The sequence below is a fragment of the Palaemon carinicauda genome, chromosome 31, assembly GCF_036898095.1.
Source record: "Palaemon carinicauda isolate YSFRI2023 chromosome 31, ASM3689809v2, whole genome shotgun sequence".
Classification (NCBI taxonomy): Eukaryota; Metazoa; Arthropoda; class Malacostraca; order Decapoda; family Palaemonidae; genus Palaemon; species Palaemon carinicauda.
In genome coordinates, this window is record NC_090755.1 from 85,917,783 (window position 1) to 85,925,497 (window position 7,715).

At 34.4% G+C, this 7,715-nt stretch overlaps 1 protein-coding gene across 1 annotated transcript in view; it reads left to right on the top strand.

Annotated features, from left to right (window-relative positions):
* The first annotated feature begins 582 nt into the window (after positions 1-582).
* Positions 583-7,715, top strand: part of LOC137624605 (uncharacterized) — a 71,162-nt gene continuing 64,029 nt past the window's right edge. Inside the window, exon 1 of the mRNA XM_068355563.1 lies at positions 583-702. The gene's annotated coding sequence lies outside the window, so the exon portion shown is untranslated. The remainder of the gene's footprint in view (positions 703-7,715) is intronic.

The window sequence follows — 7,715 nt, forward strand, 5'->3', positions numbered from 1 at the left end:
GAAAATGTCAATAAAATTTAAACCGAGTCATTTTTCATTTTAGGCCAATGGTCTAATCAGTTTTGGTAGTCACAATTTCTGTGTATTTAAGTTTAAATCATTCAGTGAATTTTTATTAATAATATATATTTTTTTTGTCTAGTTTATGGCCTTTTCAATTCAATTAGCAAGCATTGGTACTTTTTTATTCATATATTTCATCTGTTTATTATCATTATTATTATTATTATTGCTAATATTATTATTATTATTATTGTTATTATTATTATTATTATTATTCTCAGTATTATTATTTTTATAATTATTATTATTATCTTTATTATTATTATTATTATTTTTATTATTATTATTATTATTATTATTATTATTATTATTTCTGAATCCAATTAGCAGGTATTGGTACTTTTTTATTCATATATTTCATCTGTTTATTATTATTATTATTATTATTATTATTATTATAATAATAATTATTATTACTATTATATTTGTTATTATTATAATTATCATTATTATTACTTTTATCATTATCATTATCATTATCATTATCATCATTATCATTACTCTTACCTACAGGAAGATGGAACAGCTCATCGAAGCACTTCCAGAAGAAGGAGTCAGCCCACACGCCCCTAGCTAGTCCGCTCAAAGACACCAGGAACACGGTTACCAGATCGGCCACGGACAGAACTGCTGGTAGAGGTAAGCTTATTTCTTTTTGGAAAGATATATTGAACGTCAGCACAGATAGATAGATAATAGATAGATATTATGTTCACCAGTTCTTGAAAACTTCATTATATTACCCATATTCACCTATCAGTTTCAGTAGGCCTATGCGAAGTTTGTGTTTGGGTAAGAAATATTAGAACTGCTGGTATAGGTAAGCTTATTTCTTTTTGGAAAGATATATTGAACGTCAGTACAGATAGATAGATAATAGATAGATATTATGCCCATCAGTTCTTGAAAACTTCATTATATTAGCCATATTCACCTATCTGTTTCAGTAAACCTATGTGAAGTTTGTGTTTGGGTAAGAAATATTAGTTATTTGGAAAGATATATTGCACATCAGCACAGATAGATAGATAATAGATAGATATTATGCCCACCAGTTCTTGAAAACTTCATTCTATTAGCCATATTTACCTATCAGTTTCAGTAGACCTATGTGAAGTTTGTGTTTGGGGAAGAAATATTAGTTATTATAGTCATCAGTACAGACAGACTGTTAGGTAGACAACAGACAGATATGTGTCCATCAGGGATATGTTTTTGAATACTTTTTAAGTTTATTATCAAATATTTTGAGATATAAATCAGCTTTATTTTCATGAGAATATTATAACATGTGCTTCTTAAGATGGCTGAAGTTGTGAAAACATCCTATATTATTATTATTATTATTATTATTATTATTAGCTTAGCCAAACCTTAGTTGGAAAAGTAGGATGCTATAAGCCCAAGGGCCCCAACAAGGAAAAATAGCCCAATAAGGAAAGGAAAAAAGAAATAAATAAACTACTGTACAAGACAAGTAATGAATAATTGAAATGTATTTTAAGAACAGTAACAACAGAATAAATCTCTCATATAAACTATTAAAACTTCAAAAAACAAGAGGAAGAGAAATAAGATAGAATAGTCTGCCTGACTGTACCCTCAAGCAAGAGAACTCTACCCAAAGATTGTGGAAGACCATGGTACAGAGGCTATGACACTACCCAAGACTAGAGAACAAAGGTTTGATTTTGGAGTGTACTTCTCCTAGAGGAGCTGCCTACTATAGCTAAAGAGTCTATTCTACCCTTGCCAAGAGGAAAGTAGCCACTGAACTACTATATTGCAAGCAGAAGAAATTTTCTGGTAATACCAGTGTTGTCAGGAGTAGGAGGACAGAGAAGAATATGTAAAGAATAGGCCAGACTATTCGGTGTATGTGTAGGCAAAGGGAAAGTGAGCAGTAACCAGAGAGAGGAATACAGTGTAGTACTGTCTGGCCAGTCAAACGACCCCATAAATCTCTACTGGCAGTATTTCAAGAAGAAAGTAGCCACTGAACAACTACAGGGCAGTACTTAAGCTCATGAGCAAAGAAGAATTTTTTCGGTAATATCAGTGTTGTCAGGAGTATGAGGACAGAGGAGAATGTGGAAAGAATAGGCTAGAGGCTAGACTACTCGGTGTAAGTGTAGGCAAAGGAAGAATGAGCTGTAACCAGAGATAGGAATGCAATGTACAGTAGTACTGTGGTCAGTACACTTATAAATACAAAGAGAACTTAAAATGCATCATATAAAAAAGCAACCGATGACATTACTCACCTTTCAGATAAGTATATAGAGATTCCTTAAGGTGGTCAGCCCCTTTGACCAGGACTATTAGGCTAAAGGCATTGGCGATCACTCCGACCCCACAGACCAGTGGTATGATCAGTGAATATCCAACCACCTCCCAGTCCTCGACGTTTTCGTTCGAAGAATGATTTCCTGATGTATTAGTGGCTGTGGATATGTCCATTGTTGATTTTGAGAGAGAGAGAGAGAGAGAGAGAGAGAGAGAGAGAGAGAGAGAGAGAGAGAGAGAGAGAGAGAGAGAGAGAGAGAGTGTTCTGCCAAGTCTAGTTAAGATTTTGATTCTGTCCTGGCTTTCAATATGAACAAAATGAAGAACTTTATTCCGTTAAGAGAGAGAGAGAGAGAGAGAGAGAGAGAGAGAGAGAGAGAGAGAGAGAGAGAGTGTTTGACAAGTATAGTTAAGATTTTAATTCTGCCGGGGCTTTCAATATGAAGAAAATTAAAAACTTTATTCCGTTGAGAGAGAGAGAGAGAGAGAGAGAGAGAGAGAGAGAGAGAGAGAGAGAGAGAGAGAGAGAGAGAGAGAGAATTTTCTCCCAAGTTCAGTTAAGATTTTGATTATTTCGGGGCTTCCAATTTGCAAAAAAAAAAATAAAACGAAGAACTTTATACCTTTAAGATAAAGTTGTCTAAAAAGAAGAAGAAATCAATCTCATTTATTTTATATATGTGATTGAGCTGCCCTGAGAGAGAGAGAGAGAGAGAGAGAGAGAGAGAGAGAGAGAGAGAGAGAGAGAGAGAGAAGTATTTTGTTTTAGGCTATGGGTACAACAATAGACCTATATAATATTAAGTGTTTTCAAATCTTCTTTAACGGCATATTTCAATAATTCACAACACTGTTTGTTCCATATAATTATTCTATTGTGAAGATATGATTTTATTTGATATTTTAGTGAAGTCAGATCAATTATCTTCTAAGAGTTATTCATTGTTTATTAAAAAATATATTCGTTTTTACAAAATTTTAATCTATTTTCTATTCTCGTAAAGTTTCTTGGCAAATCTGAAATTATGCATACATGAAATGTTGAAAGCTTACAGATTATGTATATATACACACATACATAGGTACACACACACACATATATATATATATATATATATATATATATATATATATATATATATATATATATATAGACTAGATGGCTTAATTTAGTAAATACAATGACTGCTTTTAATATACGATTATCATGATACACCAAACTTACTAAATTGAATATTTTAGAAATCACAAACAGTGTATGTATACATATGTGTATTTGTATAAATACATACATAGCCACATTTCCCATCCACATATAGTTCTTAATTTCACAATTATAATTTCGTGTAATTAAATCTAACCTCTCTCCACTATAAAGAAAAATATATAATTTGTTCTAATTTTAGTAGCATCAGGCGGTTAGAAATTGTCAGCCATAAATTATATAAAGAAAAATGATGGGAAACTGTGTCTTAATAATGTTACCTCTCCGATATTTTCTTGAACGAAGTAACCTACTCCAAAATATCATGTTGTTACTGTTTTTAGAATGATTTATCGTTAATTTGTTCTCTTCATTTATTTATTTCCTTATTTCCTTTCCTCACTGGGCTATTTTTCCCTGTTGGAGCCCCTGGGCTTATAGCATCTTGCTTTTCCAACTAGGGTTGTAGCTTGGATAGTAATAATAATAATAATAACATCGTTTTGGTCATAGCAGATGTTTTAGACATTTTAAAACGAAGTTCATCAAAGTTGTTATTTCAAACAGACATCAGTTATATATCGTTAACTGGAGCGTTGAAGCATCGGTCTAAACTTAGTTCAAACTTTCAGTAACTGGAGCGTTGAAGCATTGGTCTAAACTTAGTTCAAACTTTCAGTAAGTGGAGCGTTGAAGCATCGGTCTAAACTTAGTTCAAACTTTCAGTAACTGGAGCGTTGAAGCATTGGTCTAAACTTAGTTCAAACTTTCAGTAACCGTAGCGTTGAAGCATTGGTCTGAACTTAGTTCAAACTTTCAGTAACTGGAGCGTTGAAGCATTGGTCTAAACTTGGTTCAAACTTTCAGTAACTGGAGCGTTGAAGCATTGGTCTAAACTTAGTTCAAACTTTCAGTAACTGGAGCGTTGAAGCATTGGTCTAAACTTAGTTCAAACTTTCAGTAACTGGAGCGTTGAAGCATTGGTCTAAACTTAGTTCAAACTTTCAGTAACTGGAGCGTTAAAGCATTGGTCTAAACTTGGTTCAAACTTTCAGTAAGTGGAGCGTTGAAGCATTGGTCTAAACTTAGTTCAAACTTTCAGTAACTGGAGCGTTGAAGCATTGGTCTAAACTTAGTTCAAACTTTCAGTAACTGGAGCGTTGAAGCATTGGTCTAAACTTAGTTCAAACTTTCAGTAACTGGAGCGTTGAAGCATTGGTCTAAACTCAGTTCAAACTTTCAGTAACTGGAGCGTTGAAGCATTGGTCTAAACTCAGTTCAAACTTTCAGTAACTGGAGCGTTGAAGCATTGGTCTAGACTTGGTTCAAACTTTCAGTAACTGGAGCGTTGAAGCATTGGTCTAGACTTGGTTCAAACTTTCAGTAAGTGGAGCGTTGAAGCATCGGTCTAAACTTAGTTCAAACTTTCAGTAAGTGGAGCGTTGAAGCATCGGTCTAAACTTAGTTCAAACTTTCAGTAAGTGGAGCGTTGAAGCATCGGTCTAAACTTAGTTCAAACTTTCAGTAAGTGGAGCGTTGAAGCATTGGTCTAAACTTAGTTCAAACTTTCAGTAACTGGAGCGTTGAAGCATTGGTTAGTTCAAACTTTCAGTAAGTGGAGCGTTGAAGCATTGGTCTAAACTTAGTTCAAACTTTCAGTAAGTGGAGCGTTGAAGCATTGGTCTAAACTTAGTTCAAACTTTCAGTAAGTGGAGCGTTGAAGCATTGGTCTAAACTTAGTTCAAACTTTCAGTAAGTGGAGCGTTGAAGCATCGGTCTAAACTTAGTTCAAACTTTCAGTAACTGGAGCGTTGAAGCATTGGTTAGTTCAAACTTTCAGTAAGTGGAGCGTTGAAGCATTGGTCTAAACTTAGTTCAAACTTTCAGTAAGTGGAGCGTTGAAGCATTGGTCTAAACTTAGTTCAAACTTTCAGTAAGTGGAGCGTTGAAGCATTGGTCTAAACTTAGTTCAAACTTTCAGTAACTGGAGCGTTGAAGCATTGGTCTAAACTTAGTTCAAACTTTCAGTAAGTGGAGCGTTGAAGCATTGGTCTAAACTTAGTTCAAACTTTCAGTAACTGGAGCGTTGAAGCATCGGTCTAAACTTAGTTCAAACTTTCAGTAACTGGAGCGTTGAAGCATTGGTCTAAACTTAGTTCAAACTTTCAGTAAGTGGAGCGTTGAAGCATCGGTCTAAACTTAGTTCAAACTTTCAGTAACTGGAGCGTTGAAGCATTGGTTAGTTCAAACTTTCAGTAAGTGGAGCGTTGAAGCATTGGTCTAAACTTAGTTCAAACTTTCAGTAAGTGGAGCATTGAAGCATTGGTCTAAACTTAGTTCAAACTTTCAGTAACTGGAGCGTCGAAGCATTGGTCTAAACTTAGTTCAAACTTTCAGTAACTGGAGCGTTGAAGCATCGGTCTAAACTTACTTCAAACTTTCAGTAACTGGAGCGTTGAAGCATCGGTCTAAACTTAGTTCAAACTTTCAGTAAGTGGAGCGTTGAAGCATTGTTCTAAACTTAGTTCAAACGTTCAGTAAGTGGAGCGTTGAAGCATTGGTCTAAACTTAGTTCAAACTTTCAGTAACTGGAGCGTTGAAGCATCGGTCTAAACTTAGTTCAAACTTTCAGTAAGTGGAGCGTTGAAGCATTGTTCTAAACTTAGTTCAAACTTTCAGTAAGTGGAGCGTTGAAGCATTGTTCTAAACTTAGTTCAAACTTTCAGTAAGTGGAGCGTTGAAGCATCGGTCTAAACTTAGTTCAAACTTTCAGTAAGTGGAGCGTTGAAGCATTGTTCTAAACTTAGTTCAAACGTTCAGTAAGTGGAGCGTTGAAGCATTGGTCTAAACTTAGTTCAAACTTTCAGTAACTGGAGCGTTGAAGCATCGGTCTAAACTTAGTTCAAACTTTCAGTAAGTGGAGCGTTGAAGCATTGTTCTAAACTTAGTTCAAACTTTCAGTAAGTGGAGCGTTGAAGCATTGGTCTAAACTTAGTTCAAACTTTCAGTAACTGGAGCGTTGAAGCATTGTTCTAAACTTAGTTCAAACTTTCAGTAAGTGGAGCGTTGAAGCATTGTTCTAAACTTAGTTCAAACTTTCAGTAAGTGGAGCGTTGAAGCATCGGTCTAAACTTAGTTCAAACTTTCAGTAAGTGGAGCGTTGAAGCATTGTTCTAAACTTAGTTCAAACGTTCAGTAAGTGGAGCGTTGAAGCATTGGTCTAAACTTAGTTCAAACTTTCAGTAACTGGAGCGTTGAAGCATCGGTCTAAACTTAGTTCAAACTTTCAGTAAGTGGAGCGTTGAAGCATTGTTCTAAACTTAGTTCAAACTTTCAGTAAGTGGAGCGTTGAAGCATTGGTCTAAACTTAGTTCAAACTTTCAGTAAGTGGAGCGTTGAAGCATTGGTCTAAACTTAGTTCAAACTTTCAGTAAGTGGAGCGTTGAAGCATTGGTCTAAACTTAGTTCAAACTTTCAGTAACTGGAGCGTTGAAGCATTGGTCTAAACTTAGTTCAAACTTTCAGTAAGTGGAGCGTTGAAGCATTGTTCTAAACTTAGTTCAAACTTTCAGTAAGTGGAGCGTTGAAGCATTGGTCTAAACTTAGTTCAAACTTTCAGTAAGTGGAGCGTTGAAGCATTGGTCTAAACTTAGTTCAAACTTTCAGTAACTGGAGCGTTGAAGCATTGGTCTAAACTTAGTTCAAACTTTCAGTAACTGGAGCGTTGAAGCATTGGTCTAAACTTAGTTTAAACTTGCTAGTGTTTTTATGTTGAACCGGCTGACACCAATCACTTTTTTATAGTATATATATGAAAGAACTATTTTAATGTTGTCAGTATTCTTAAAATGTTTTATTTTAATTGTTCATTACTTCTCTTGTAGTTTATTTTCTTATTTACTTTCCTCACTCGGCTATTTTTCCCTGTTGGAGCCGCTTGGGCTTATAGCATCTTGCTTTTCAAACTAGGGTTGTAGCTTAGCTAGTAATAATAATAATATTAATAATAATAATAATAATAATAATAATAATAATAACAGTTTTTCACACATTTCACACTATCAAATTTTACAATTTAATATCACCAATATAACAATAACGAGAACAATAGTTTTTCACACATTTCACACTTATCAAATTTAACAATTTATAATTTATCGAG